This window comes from Equus asinus, chromosome 9 (assembly GCF_041296235.1).
Source record: "Equus asinus isolate D_3611 breed Donkey chromosome 9, EquAss-T2T_v2, whole genome shotgun sequence".
Lineage (NCBI taxonomy): Eukaryota > Metazoa > Chordata > Mammalia > Perissodactyla > Equidae > Equus > Equus asinus.
In genome coordinates this window covers 22,381,481-22,397,149 of record NC_091798.1, presented here as the reverse complement: position 1 = coordinate 22,397,149, position 15,669 = coordinate 22,381,481, and the positions used below count along the sequence as shown (strand labels likewise).

The following is a 15,669-nucleotide window of genomic DNA, read 5'->3' as shown; positions in this document are numbered from 1 at the left end:
TTCTGGTGACAGTGATGGTTGCAATTGCAAGTCCAAGGTTTGTAAGACGTAGCGAGATCTTGTCTCTGCTCTCTCCTTTTACCAGCTGAATGCAGACATGAAGACCAGGCTCTGGGGACCAGTGGAGCCACAAGATGGAAGGAGCCTGGGTCATCAAACCACTGGATGGAGGAGAGTCTTGCGCCAACCAGGAACACCTGCCCTAGGTTGTTAGGTGAGCAGAAATACACTTCTATTATGTTTGAGCCATTACATAATTGGGGATCTATTGGTTACAGCAGCCAACATCACCAAATGAGGTTAATGATTCTTCTATGGAAAAGGGACAGGATGGCGTTTCTTATCCAGAACCTCTTACCTCAGGAGAGAGTGAGAAGTGCAGGGGAAATTTGGACATCACAGGCTGGGAAACAGGTGGTCCCAGGAGCTAAAGCCCTGAGCCAGAGAAGGAGCATCAATGGATGCAGGTCCTGGAGAGTTCGATCCCACATCTCCATCTTCCAGTGTGATTGTGCTTGTGTCTAATTATGTCTTTGTGCAATGAGGAGTCCATTTAAATCTTAAGTAGCATCAGAGAAAAGGGTTGACATGGAGGCTTTTTATAAATGCAAATGAACCAACAAAATAGAAAAAAAATATCCATAAAAGTTTGGTTTAACACTGTGAAAATAATATGAATAAACAAGCACAGCCATTATGTGAAGTTCTCATTTTGTCTAATTACCATGCAGCACACTAATAGGATTTATCATTAAATATGTCAGATTCGCTTTCTTGTTAATTTATTTGATCCCAGTTGCAAACTCTGTTCTTGAATGTGGAACCCGCATTGTTTGTTCATGTTGCTGTTCGCAGCTTACAAGATTAGAGGGAAACTTACTACCATCCTGTAATAAAAAGCTTTATGGCTGAGCAAAATTTGTCAACATTTCATCAGTATCTAAATTTTACGGTTCTTTATAGCTTGTTTTAATTTTTGACTGTGTGCACTGAATTGGGAAGGTGCCGAGGAGTCAGAACTCTTGCTGAGCCAGAGATCTGAGGCTTTTGATGGATCCTCTGCTCCCACGAAGCCTGACTGCTTCATGCCAAACTCACGGCCAGTTAGACGAGGCTGGGGTTTGCCAATAAGTCTGACTTTACTTGCAAGACCTCAGCATCTCTGTACATTTAATTCATTACATGTATTACTTGCAATGTTATTTGTGTACATTAATTGCATAATATGATACCAATGGCATTAAAGAATTTGGGCAGAGTTACTCTACGTGAGTAGAAGTGGAAAATCTCACGCTCCACCACCGGATAATGCTGATAAAATAATACCGGCAGCTCACACTTATTGAGCACATACTATGTACAGACACCGCTGCTGTTTTACGAATCTTTACCACAATCCCAGGTTGTGGGGGGAGGGGTGGGAAGGTTGAGTGGTTCACCATTTCCTCACGTGAACTTTGAGAGGATATGGAACTTGCCCAAGGTCACAAAGCCCAGGGAACTGAGCTAACTCTCAGGTGAGGTCAGTAACCTGTTCACCTCTTCCAACTTCTCTCTGTGACTCCTTCTCCTTACTCTGCCCTGAGAGAACATCAGTGCCGGCACAGGCAAAGCTGCGACGTAGGGGAGTTTGTGTTCACCGCTCCTCCATTGCCCACTGAAGATTTTGGAAGTACTGACATTGGTTTGAAGTGAGGCAGGAGGCCTCTCATTGCATCTGTTTCAACGATTATGTATTCAACAAGTATATATTATGTTCAACATGTATATAGGACAAATACATATGTAACAAATACATAACGTATATTTGAGTGTGTATGTATATATGTGTGTATATATATATATTTTTATAAATATATACCATGTGCTGGGTCCTGAGGGTAACCCCATTCTCAACGAGCTTGTGACCTAGATGGGGAAGGCTGAAGAGTGAACAGGCAGATGCAATACAGTGGGATAAGTGCTGCAGTGGGAGAAGAATAGGATTCCACAGGAACTTCTAACTCAAATTTGGGGGCAATCAGCAAAGGCTTCCTGGAGGAAGAGGCATCTACACTGAGGCCTGTAGGACAGGAAGGAATAAACCGGGAGAAGGGGGAAGGCAAGAAGAGTCCCAGGCAACAGAACCAGCACCGTGGCGTGGGTCTGATGAGACTGTTGCATACAGCCTGTTGACAGTCCACTGACTTCACCAGATAAGCACTGAGTGGTCCTTCCCAGAAAGTTCTCCCTTGCTTGCTACAGTGTCTGGTTTTCTCAACATTGATCCACATTTCTGAGTATTTCTATCAATAAGTCAATCAGATTTATTAAGTATTTACTACACAGAGGGCAGTGAGTGAGGCGTAGAGGAGAATCCAAAAAACTGTGAGACCCTGCCCGTACCTTCAAAGAGTTTCCTGAGTGTGGGGTTGGAAAGTTCTCGAGTTAAAAAGAGAAAATGCAAATAACAACGCAGACATTTAAGTCAGAGGAAGAAACATATGAGGATGAAACATCCGGGCTCTGGCCTCAGACCCTAACTCCATCACTTCCTGGCTCTGCAGCCTTGTGCAGATGAGTTAACCTCTCTGAGGCTCGGTTTACCATCTGTCATGTTGGAAGAATGGATGGTCCCTCTTGGGACGGGGCGGGGGTTAAACAGGTCCTGCCTGCACTGGGCACGCTGCTCCACACAGAGCAGGCTCTCATGAAACGTTTTAGACATCATGACATTATGAAATGAATTCACTCCATAAATACTCGAGTGCCTCCTCCAGGTCGCCTTTCGTACTTTTTATTTCAGGCCTTCTGGCTTCATGCTTCACCAGTATGGCCCTAGCACATGACTCTACTGCTTCCATTGGATTCTACCCTCAAGTCAGTGTCATCTTGTCAAAGCAGCACAGATCCCAAGCTCTGGGGAAGCTGGTTTCTCGGTCTCACAAGCAGGCCTCAAAGCCTCTGGCCCCTCCCTAAACCTCCCCGCACTGTTTGTTTCACCGCCCCCCCCCCCCCCAAGAGGATTGCTCTCTCCTGGATGTTTGCAGCCTTCCGTCCTTGCTCACTCGCCAGTCAATTGTATATCATCACTGACATCTTTTACTATGTTATGATACACTTTTTTTATTAATTCTATTAACATCTAACATTTGCTGAGCCCATACCACGTGCTGGCAGGACTTGGCAATGGCCTTGCTTAGGGGATAGAGGGTTATTAAGTTGATTTGAAACATCTAGTCCTAAAGCATTAATGGAGTGTGTGCTCAGATAGAATCAGTAACCAAAGGCATATTTGCTTAAAAAAAAAAAGACTAAGATCTAGTCAATTTACTTATTAAAGAACAAGTAAGGACTTGTTATGTGATAATTTTGAAATAATACACTAAAAGCAGCTCTTACTTATTTATTTATTTGATGAACGATGTTGAAGATATCTCCTGTTTCCAAACCCAGTGCCTGAGAAATTTGGAGCACCGTTAGGAGAAGCTGGGAAATGCTGAGGGAGAGCATGTTTGCTGGGGCTGGTGGGAGATGGTAGGTTTGGAGTGTAGACCAGTTCATTTCAAGCCCATGGTAGGCCATGCAAGTGAAAATGTCCAATCAGGGGCCGGCCCGTGGTGCAGCGGTTAAGTTCGCACATTCGGCTTCTCGGTGGACTGGGGTTTGCTAGTTCGGATCCCGGGTGTGGACATGGCACCACTTGGCACACCATGCTGTGGTCGGCGTCCCACATAGAAAGTAGAGGAAGATGGGCACGGATGTTAGCTCAGGGCCAGGCTTCCTCAGCAAAAAAGAGGAGGACTGGCAGTAGTTAGCTCAGGGCTAATCTTCCTCAAAAAAAAAAAAAGAAAGAAAAGAAAATGTCCAATCAAGCAGCTGGCAATTTGGGAAAAGAGTTGAAGAGAGAGGGCAGGGCAGAAGTAGATTTAGGCATCCTTTCCAGAGGAGATGGCCAAACTTTAAATAAACGTCTTCTGGCATCAGAAGTCCCAGTAAAGGGGCACACATTTTACGAGAGTGAGTAACGCATTACCAGAGCCACTAAGACTTCTTTGCCCAAGAAGGAGAAAACTGACTGAGACCCAAGGGGTCTGGGGCTGTAGCTCCTGGCAGCTTCCCTTTGAAGTCTCCTGTTCTGTCTTAAAATGTCATGTGAATTTTCCATTCTACTCTGCAATATGCAAATCAGATTTCAAGTTTTTTTTTAGTAAAACTGACTCTGCAGGATTATAGGTGGCATTTAGCCTGTGGCTTCACATAGGACAGATTATCCTGGGCACACCCATGGGGAAGGAAGCTCACACTTCAGCTTGAGAAGCAAGGCATTCAGCAGGGAGCCTGGGTATTTTGGCAGGAATCTGATCATCACATTGGCTAGGCAAGTAGCAGGAGAAGCACTAGGGAGTAAGTGGGACCCCAGATGGGAAGTCTTGATGAAAGTGAGACCACCAGGAAAAGTCTGGTTGCCCAGAGAATATATGGTGGAGGGGGTTGCTTGGGCTATGTCAGGTCTTGGGGTCTTATAGGATGGAGTGAAGGACCCCAGGAGGGAGAAAGAAGTGTTGGGGAGCTGGGTCTCAGCAGGGCTGTTGTCCATGAGTGGAAGAGGAAGAGAATGCCTGGGCTGGGCCATCCGTGCGCTGTTTACTTTGGACTCTGTGAACCAAGGACTCTCAAAAGTTCTCCGCAGGACCACTATCAGGCTAAGATTTCTCTCTGTAGTGGAAACAGATTGCCAGAACTGCAATCTCACAGCATATTTCAGTGACAGCTTGGGTGCGATTTTTCCTGAGGTGGGGGCGTTCCAAAAGTAGAGGAGGAAAGGGAGGCTGGGAGGGGGAGGTGGCTGGGGGAAGACAGCTGTCTGCTTCAGCGTGGCTTCAGGACAGCCCTTGCAGATGCGGGCAGAGCAACAGTTGCCAATTCCCTGAGCCGTGGGCGAGTCACCAAATCCTGGGGTGCAGGAGGGCGGGGGCAATCCAGATTATACAAGAGATTCCAGAGGCTTCTGGACACAGAACCTAGCCTCAGGAGGGGTTCACTTTGCATGTGAAAGAAACATCTCTCCTTGCGCCAAATTAAACCAATTTGATCAAAATTTGTAATGCAGAAGAGCATAATTAAATTGAGGATTTTAATTAGGCACAGTTTTGATGAAACTGAAGGGGAGTCGGCAGGAATACTCTTGCTGTCGATTAAATACAATCCTGCCTGGTGAAGAGCTCTCCAGCTGATGATCTTTAATGGCTGCCCATCTCCAGCTTCCTCGCTGGTGTTCCAGTCAGCCTGGAGGAGGGTGGGCAAGTGGGAGAGGGTTGAGAGGAGGGATGTACAACCATGGGGAGGCGTCTCTTTCAAAGGAATGTTGGTGCTGAACTTTCATGGTACTCAATTATTCTCTTTTCATCTGTCAAAGTGGATAAATAGTGCAGAATGACATTGAGGGCTGTTTCATGGTAATGAGTCAGGAAGGAGAGGGCAGGGCTCCCTGCCAGCCGAGAGGAGACCCCCTGACCTTCTTTGCTAATTGCTTTTCCCCTCTCAATTTCACTTAAAGCCTGAGTCTTCTGCTGGCCTCCCAGCAGAAAGCCAGAAAGAAGGCCTCTGGGAGCAGAGATCTGGGAAGAGTCCTCAGCCCACCAGACTGGACGTTAGTAAACTCCGCATCACAGATGGAATGAAGGAATGAAGAAAGCAGTAAATGAATAAGTGATTCACCCTGGCAAAGAGAAGGACTTAAAAAGTGCGAGCTGCTGCTGGAAGAGGGAGGGGTCAATTCTGCCTTCCTTCCTCATCTCTCCCTTTCTTCCTTTATCTAACTGAGTCCTCCCTGCAGCAAGCACTCTACAGTGCACTGTAGATTCAATGGGGAATGCATAAAAGTCAGAGTTCCCTGCTCACAGGGAGCTGACAAGCAGTGGGCACAGGTTTAGGAATTATGAGAAGCTCTGAGAAGAAATAATAGAGAAGTCACATTCTTTGGCTTAGGTCAGGGATCAGCAAACCACAGCCGAGAGGCCAAATCCACCTGTTGCCTGTTTTTGTAAATAAAGTTTTATTGGAACACAGCCACGCCTACCATTTGCATATTCTATGGATGCATTTGCTACAAAATCAGAGTTGAGCCGGCATCACAGAGGTCTCATGGCCCACACAGTCTCAGATATTTCCTCTCTGGCTCTTTACAAAAAAAGTGTGCCAAATCTTAGCTTAGACAGTCAGGACAGACCTCTTGGAAAAAGGTTTAGCTCAAGCCTGGAGGGGGAGAATTTAGCCAGGTGAGAAGTTCCCTACAGGGGGAGGAGCAGGAGCGATGGCCCTGCAGTGGGGAGGAGTTGGGAGTGTTCAGGGACCGAAACTAAGGGTCATTTGATTGGAGGGTGGTGAGGGAAGGACACAGGGCCTGGATGAGATGGAAGAGGAGGAAGCCCATTTCACTCAGAACCTTATCATTCAGACCCTGGAAAGGGATTTAGATATGATTCTGAGTGCACTGCCATGCCACTGGAGGGTTTTAAGAAGGGACATGATATGCTGTAATTTTTAAAGAGCCCTCTGACCCATGTGGTCAGAGTGGCTTGGAAGGGAAATGGTCCCTGCTCCTGATAGATGAGGCGAGAGATGGTGGTGGCTTGGATCAAGGTCATATCAGTAGAGGTAGAGAGTCATGGGCAGATTTGGAATACATTTGAGAGGTCAAATTGACAAGATTTAGAAATAAATTAACGTGGGAGAGGGGATCATTCAGGATTTTGGCTAGAGCAGCTAGGTGAATGGTGATACCATTGGCTGAGTTGGAGACTGGAGTCGGGGAAGGAGAAAGTTGGATGGAATGATTTAAGAGTTCAGTACTTTTCGTCCTCCTTGAAATTGAGATTCGTGTAAGACTTCAGGTAGGGATGACAGGGAGACAGTTGGATATACGACCCTGAAGTGCAGATGAGAAGCCCAGGCTGAAGATAAAAATGTGTGAGTCATCGGCGTATCGATGGTATTTAAGCAATGGGACTGGATGAGCTCACCTAGGGCGGGCGGTAAAGAGAAAAGGAAATAGGACCCACGCCTGATGATTTTCTGCAGGCTGCAGGCTTCACTTTGGCCTGTTACTCATTGATATTTATCAAAGCATTAGGCAGAGGGTAGGTTACTGGAGAGACTTAATTAAGGAACACACTTAAAGAAATGAATTATTCTTGAGCACATGCAGTTACTCTCAGATGATCCCCCAAAAGTGGTAGCTAATGGAGAGCTTTACATTTCTTTACATAATGAAAATATAAGTAGTATCTGCATTGTTTGAATGGTGCATGAAGGGTTTGCTTTTCTGAGCGTTTATACATCCTTCTTGAAGTTGATTGATAGTTGAGTTGTTTAAAGTAGTGGTTCCCAGTGAGGGCTTCCCAGCAGAGTCTTCTGACCCGCTGGTTAAAAATACCGATTCCCTGGGCTCCCACTTAGCGTGATTTGGTAAGTCTGTGGTAAGTTCCCATGAATCTGTTTTTAATGAAGACCCCAGGAAATTCTGATGTGGGAAGCCCGTGGTTTGGCATCTGGTAACCACAGTTTTCCCACATATTTCAAAGGCAAACTTGAGATTGCCCCACCATATCTTCTAAGCTGACAAGGACCCTAATTTCTGAGGTTGGGTAAGATAAATACTGTGCTTATAATACAAAATAATTATTGAGTTATCACATCCTTCTTTCCTTCCTCTTCCTTCTTCTTTCTCAACACCTCACCATGGCCTAAAGATCTTAGTTCATAAAAATATTTCAGCCAACACACACGTATACCACGCTCACACAGACACACGTTATGTTTCCCTTTCCTTCTCTCTCCCTTTTGTGCATATGCACACCGTGAGCACACACTCCTCTCTATTTATCTCTGCCAACATTGCCTTAGCTCAAGTCCTCATCACCTTTCAATCAGATCGTTGTAATACTTTTCTAACTGCTTGCTTTGCCAGTCCAGTTAATACCAGCTCTAGTCCATCCTCCGAATTGCTCTGGAGTTATCTTTCAGAAACTGCATCTGATTTCCTCAAGTTGTTATCCTGTGAGAAAATCCTCTAGTGGCTCCCCATTGCCTACTGGGAAAAGTCCAAACCCCTCAGCATAGCGTTCAACAACTGCTGTAGAGTGACACGGATCTCCCTTGTCAGCAAGGCTTCCTCCATTCTCTGTGCCAACTCACTCCTGCCCATCCACACCTGCCCATGCACATCTGCTCAGCTACCTCTGCCCTCTATCTCTGTCCATCCGCACCTGCCCATGCACATCTGCTCAGCTACCTCTGCCCTCTATCTCTGTCCATCCGCACCTGCCCATGCACATCTGCTCAGCTACCTCTGCCCTCTATCTCTGTCCATCCGCACCTGCCCATGCACATCTGCTCAGCTACCTCTGCCCTCTATCTCTGTCCATCCGCACCTGCCCATGCACATCTGCTCAGCTACCTCTGCCCTCTATCTCTGTCCATCCGCACCTGCCCATGCACATCTGCTCAGCTACCTCTGCCCTCTATCTCTGTCCATCCGCACCTGCCCATGCACATCTGCTCAGCTACCTCTGCCCTCTATCTCTGTCCATCCGCACCTGCCCATGCACATCTGCTCAGCTACCTCTGCCCTCTATCTCTGTCCATCCGCACCTGCCCATGCACATCTGCTCAGCTACCTCTGCCCTCTATCTCTGTCCATCCGCACCTGCCCATGCACATCTGCTCAGCTACCTCTGCCCTCTATCTCTGTCCATCCGCACCTGCCCATGCACATCTGCTCAGCTACCTCTGCCCTCTATCTCTGTCCATCCGCACCTGCCCATGCACATCTGCTCAGCTACCTCTGCCCTCTATCTCTGTCCATCCGCACCTGCCCATGCACATCTGCTCAGCTACCTCTGCCCTCTATCTCTGTCCATCCGCACCTGCCCATGCACATCTGCTCAGCTACCTCTGCCCTCTATCTCTGTCCATCCGCACCTGCCCATGCACATCTGCTCAGCTACCTCTGCCCTCTATCTCTGTCCATCCGCACCTGCCCATGCACATCTGCTCAGCTACCTCTGCCCTCTATCTCTGTCCATCCGCACCTGCCCTTACACACTTGCCCATACACACCTGTCCATACACAACTCCATGTCTCGGTCTGAAATTCATTCATTCCTATAACTGCCTGGTCAACTCTTACTCACCATTGAAGATCCAACTCAGATGTTCCCTTCGCTCTAAAGTCTTCCTCAGCTCCCAAGGCAGAGCCTGATATTTCTTCCTTCTTTCTCACCATAGCAATTTGCGCATATCTTCCCTAAAACATTTACCACGTTGCCTTGTGATTATTAGTTTCTTTCTCACCAACCCCCAGTTCCTAAATCAAACTGAAATTATTCATCTTTCTATCCATAGGTCCCAGCTTGGAGCCAGGCTTAAAGCAGCCGTCAATAAATGCGTTGAAAAATTTTTTTCTTCTTTCTTTGCTGTCAGGCTCTCAACAAGCTTAGTTCTTGAGGTGATCGGTGTGCCTTTGGGCAGCCATCCATCTTCCATCTTCTGACTTGCTGGTGTAAATAAGCTAAGCTTATTAGAATTCTGTAAAAAAACAAGAATTAACGGGGTCCCCTGAGTGAAATGCTTCACTTTAGTGTGTGCTCTTCCTGCCATCCTGCATCTGGTTTCCTTCTGGGTGCTCAGTTGTGTTCTGGTAATTTAGGCTGCTGCATACCAATCTTTGGACGATCGAGAAGTGTGTGTAATGTGCACACCAAGTAGAGCCACACTGTTCATCGTCTTCAAAATTAAAATGGAGGACAGTGAAGATGAGAGAACGTGAAAATGCACAGTAGCTGTCCTTAACTCAGAGTGCGCAGATGGACTTAGGCAATCCACGAGTCCTGGCTGTGTTGTACACGGCATGTGTGCACATGCATGTGGATTCTTCTGGGAATGGGTTCTATAAGTTTTATGAGATTCTCAAAGAGGCCTGAGGCCGTAAGAGTTAAGACCCACCAATTTAGGATATATTTTTGTGCCTTTATTTTTTAATGCCCATCTTTAAAACTAGCACATGAATCTTAAAAGGCCTTGAGAATGGAAATAACTTATATGTTGTATGTTGACTCCCTTGTTCTCCAGTCTTCTCAAGAATCTCCAGGGGGCTGGCCCCGTGGCCGAGTGGTTAAGTTCGTGCGCTCCGCTGCAGGCAGCCCAGTGTTTCGTTGGTTCGAATCCTGGGCGCGGACATGGCACTGCTCATCCAACCACACTGAGGCAGCGTCCCACATGCCACAACTCGAAGGACCCACAACTAAGAATATACAACTATGTACCGAGGGGCTTTGGGGAGAAAAAGGAAAAAATAAAACCTTTAAAAAAAAAAAAAAAAGAATCTCCAGACTTGGTTTCTTCACACGTTATTTTAGCCTTCAAGCCAAGGACAGAGCAAGGCAATATCATTGTTAGCAAGTCCTGTAATACACCTGGCTTTTGCTGTCTTAGATCACTGTACGACAACTGCCGGAGGCCCAAGGGGTTAAAAAATAAAAGAAAATTCTTTCCACTAAACCATGCAGATGATAGAAAATATTCTCACTATGGTAATTTACACGGATTACTCCATGACAAATTAGTTGTTTGAGCTGATTATGTTGATCACTAAAACACTGTGCACATTTTCTCCTGAGTTTGGAAATGTTGCAAATGCGTTGTGAGACCCAGGGCCTTTGTTACTGACTCACTAGCCTGCAAATACACGTTAAGAAACACCCCGTGCTCTTAAAGCCAGAGCAAGCGTATTTTGCTTACAAAACAATTGTCTTCAGTCTTCCACGTCGGCATGCAGAAATTGCCAGCGTTCGTTTAACGCTCTTTGAGCAGTGCTGCCATCAGGGTCTGCTGGGAAAAGGACGTGAGACACCACATGGTGGTGATGGCCTTGGTGGCTTTCTCTCTCCTCCATCTCCCACTGTCCCCAACCTATTTTTCCTTATGTATTTCCATCTCATTATATGATTCCCATTCACCCACTTGACCGAAGACGAAACCATGGGCACCATCCAGACTCCCCCCTCTGCTGGTTGCCCACTTCTAAGTCCTGTGGAGCTTTACCACCTATGTTCTCATATCTGTCCACTTCCTTTGGCTCTGAACACCGAAATCTCTTGTCTGGATGACGGGAAGCTTCCTAACTGGTCTCCCTCACTCCGACCTGTAGCACCTTAACTCTGATAAACAAGTGCCCGTATCCTTTCCAGGTAACTAGGTGCCTCATGCCCATCTGCTTACTGGGTACGCAGTGGGGTGGGTAGTATTTCACACACTTGTCCATTCCACCCCAGCCCAGCATTTCATGATCCATCCTGGGATAGAGTCCACATGTCTGCTGCAAGTTATAGGCCTATGGAATCCAAGCTGAGGCCATGCCCTAAGGATTCAACCACTAGTTTCTGTGACAGCAAGAGACATAAAGACTGGATTTGAGAAAGGCCCTCTTTGGCAGCACTAATTTTTTGATTGCCTATTCTCAATCTTCTTTTTTTCTCCAGGGGAACTCTTCCTTCATTCTCTGAGGCCCTGGTAGAGCTGTCATTCAGTGTCCCATAGGAAACACCTGTGACTCAAACTGGCCAATCCACATGACCCCCACTTCCTGGGCCACAGTGACTGGCTCCTGTTTGGGCATGGAACCAGGCCAGGCCAATTATATTCTCCTGGGATTGATCATTGAGCACAGACAAAGAGAAATCCTCTTTCCTTCGAGGATGCCAAGCTTGAAGGCTGTAGGTTGTAGTCTGCTGGTAGCCATTTTGCCACGGCTGAGATCTTATCTGCAAAACGTAGTCAACAAAGGTAAGTGATGATGGTGGTGGCAGTGGTGGCGACAGATAACATTTATTGGCTACCCATATGCCAAGAACTATTCTAAGTGCTTCACATGTATTAACTCATTTAATCTTCATAGACCTTATGATTATTATTATCATGATTATAACTATTATTGCTATTATTATCCCCATTTCACATGTGAGGAAACTGTGACACTGAGGGGTTAAGTAACTCAAGGTTAAAAAAAAGCTATCAAGGGGCCTACTGGGTGGTGCAGTGGTTAAGTGGGTATGTTCCGCTTCAGCAGCCCGGGGTTCACTGGTTCGGATCCCAGGTGCAGACACGGCACCACTTGGCATGCCATGCTCTGGTAGGCGTCCCACATAGAAAGTAGAGGAAGATGGGCATGGATGTTAGCTCAGGGCTAATCTTCCTCAAAAAAAAAAAAAAGCTATCAAGTAGGGGAAGCACAATTTGAACCCAGGTAGCCTGGCTCCTGAGCCTGTGCTCTCAACCATTTTACTCTGCTGCCTCTGGCAGTATTGATGGAGGAGGAGGATGAAGAAGAGGAGAGGAGGGGGAGGGAGACGTGGGCCCCCAGGGCATGGCTGGAGTCATTGGATCCAGCCTAGTCTGAACCCAGGGCTCCTGGATTCTCACTAGTGACCCAATATCTTTCCTTTTTTTACTTAAGCCAGTTTGAGTTGGGTTTCTATCCCTTGCAACTTGCCTAAAATACTCTGCCTCCCATCATCTCTCATTCTGTCTCTTGTCTTACTGCTTTGCCTTAAACAATCATGATTTTAAAAAATTTTTAAAAATAATATTAGAACATTGTAGAAATTTGGAGAATACAAAAAGATATCATGAAGATGTCTTAAAAGAAGAAGATATCACAAATTAAGATAAAAATTTACATATGATACAACCAATTCAAGATAATTATTATTTTTGTTTTCTTCCAATTTTTTTCTAATCATTTACATATACATATACATACACATATAAGGTTGTATATATATGTTTCTTATCTTTCCTTTTTCACTTAACACTATATCATGTGCATTCCCTAAATTAAATATTTTTGAAGCATAATTTTAATGGCGGCATAATTTGCATGTGTGCATGGATGACTTTCCATGACTTCTATGTGCTTCCTAGCGCTTGGCCTCTTTCCTGATTTAACCTACTGCTCTGGAACCAGGAAGGACACCAAAGGCTGTGAGGATAGGTTTGACTTCTGCCTATATTCATCGGTCTGTGTATTAGTATTCAGGGCTGTGGTGACCAGCCCTACAACCCACATCAGCCCCTGCCACACCTTGGCCTCCCAGCCAGGAAGGTAACCATGTCAGAGATGTCGGAGGCAGAGGCCATCTTGCTGCTCATCCCTCTGCCTGTGAGCAGAAGCCAGGAGGGCTCTGAGACACACCCAGGGGAAGATGCTAACCTCTTCACAGAGCAGTGAGCAGAAAGCCAGGATGGCTCAGCAGCTCCAGATGTGATTTATTCCAAGGCATGCAGAGTTACCAGTTAGCACAGTAAGAAACCTCTTGCTTCTGCCTTTTTAACTCCACACATCAATAACAATTTGCTTGGCAAAGCCCCGGGTGCTGGGCCTAAATATGCAAACCACCAGGGGGAAATGCAAGGATAATGTTGAGAAATTAGATATAAAATACCAAATAAACTCCTTTCACTGTATCCCTTCCAGTTAGTGCTATATAAAGACTCATAACATTTACAAAACATTAAATGCCACATAAATGACTGGTTATTGATGTGTAGATGAGAAAAAGAGAACGTGAATGGAAGGAGTAAAAATGCAGATGTCAGTTTCATATTTAATAAACCTATGGATGTCACCCCAAGCCATGAGCAGCAGTGGATGAAGAAGATAGGCTTTAAGTCCCCCCAAGAGATCTCTAAGGCAAAGGCTAGAGATGGCAGGGGTGCTAGGTAGTCTATAGCCAAGGAGAACATGAAGCCAGAGTTCAGAACAGGGCAGTCATTCCAAGTCAAGTACAATCACAAAAGCAGAAGCATCCACCCATCCATCATTCATCCATATTTCATTATCTACCAGCTATACTACTGCTATTACAACTATTGATTACTCAATTTGGACTTACTGTTAATTATTATCATTTATTGAGGGCTAACTTTGTCTTGGATATTATACAGTGTTTTACATGAATCATCTCATTTAATCCTCATAATCATCCTTTGAACTGGGTGTTTTTGTCTTTACCTTAAATTGATGAGAAAATTGTAGCTCAGAGAGCTTAAGCAACCTATGGAAAGTCAAGCAGAGAGCATGTGTCAGACCTACAGACCCATTGATCCAGCTATCCTCTCCTCCATATTGTAGTTGTTGAGTTCCCACTATATCCCAAGCTTTGGATTTGGCATTAGGGCTACAAAGAAACCTTAGCCATGGCCCCTATAACACGATTGCCTAGGTAGGTGAAGCTGGAATTGGCTAGATGAGGCCTTGGAATCAGAAGGCAGGTAGTCCTAGTTGTCACTAGAACACCCAAAAAGCCATGTCCAGAGGGTCATGGTGACCTCCGGAAGAGATCCCTAACTTTGCTTGGGTGGGTGGAGACAACTCAAACTGGATCTTGAAGAATAAGTTGTGTTCATGAGATAGAGATGTGGGAAACATACTCTACATGGGGGCAATAGCACAGGTAAAGACAACAATAATTTTAAAAATATCAGAACATTGTAGACATTTGAAAAATACAAAAAATTCACAAAGAAAATAAAATTTGCAGGGACACATGAAGAGTACAGCTATAGTGAGTAATTCAGAGACCACACAGCAGAAGTGAAAGGATTTGAGAGCCAAGGTTATCTCTTGTACTAAGCTGTGCGTGTTCACATACAACTTTTTGCAGCTGAGCGCCTGAAGGCACGAATAGATCATCACCATTGTGGAGTTGACCCCCCCCACCATCCCCCCAAGTCTCCACCCCCCTCCCCAGCTTCATTGCACTGGATTTCCTTATTTGCTTGACTTTTTCACAGTACTTATCACTGAAACACCATATGAAATTTTTTGCTTCTTTACTTGTTGATTGCGTCTCTCTCCACTAGAATACAAGCTCCAGGAGAGCAGAGATTGGGTTCATCTTGTTCTTTGCTCTTTCCTCAGTACATAGAGTAATGTTTGGCTTGTGGTAGACTCTCAATATTTGTTGAATAAATAAATGAACATGACAGAGAAAAGTGGAAGATGCTGCCACTGGTAAGAGGCGGGAACAATGAAGTCCAGTTACAGGCCAGGGTCCTGTCACTCACCTGGGACTCAGGGTTTCTCTCTAATCACTTTTAGATGGCTTGGAGTTAAAATCACTTCCGTTTCCCTCAAATGGCTTGTGGAGCTTAAGAAGTGGTGATCCTAGGCCTGCTATCCCAATGCTTCCTTTCACTTAACTTCAAATGCTGGCAGCCAATTTGCTCACACTCGGCCAACATTTCTCCCTCTGGTGCCCATGGCAGACATTGCAAATCAGTCATGGCAATTTTTCTCATAGCCTTAGAATCCTTGTCAATACCACACTCCAGACAGACACTGCTAATCGATAGGAGGTGGAGTTAGAGATGACGCTCACTTTTCATCCTGAGCATGAAAAAAACTAAACAGCTATGAGAAGGGAGTAACATAAGTAGATGTAAGGAGGAAGGAAATCCATATTTCGAGGAAATATTGTAAGCTTTATGTCTTCAGTCTTCCCAAACAATGACAAATAGAACAGCTCAGAGACAATATAGCACAGTGATTATGAACATGAATATTGATGTCAAGCTGCCTGGGATGCAGTCCTGGTTTTACAGTTTCCTAGTCATGTAGTTGTGAGC

The 15,669-nt window shown here is 45.5% G+C and overlaps 1 long non-coding RNA gene across 3 annotated transcripts in view; it reads left to right on the top strand.

Moving 5' to 3' along the window:
- Positions 1-6,076, top strand: part of LOC139046143 (uncharacterized) — a 126,582-nt gene extending 120,506 nt beyond the window's left edge. For 2 of the 3 annotated variants that reach the window (XR_011505740.1, XR_011505739.1), the window contains 2 exons: positions 86-214; positions 5,540-6,075. This is a non-coding gene — a long non-coding RNA (uncharacterized lncRNA). Of the gene's footprint in view, positions 1-85; positions 215-5,539 lie in introns of all 3 variants that reach the window. The other variant, XR_011505741.1, reaches the window with a different exon arrangement.
- The last annotated feature ends 9,593 nt before the right edge of the window (positions 6,077-15,669 follow it).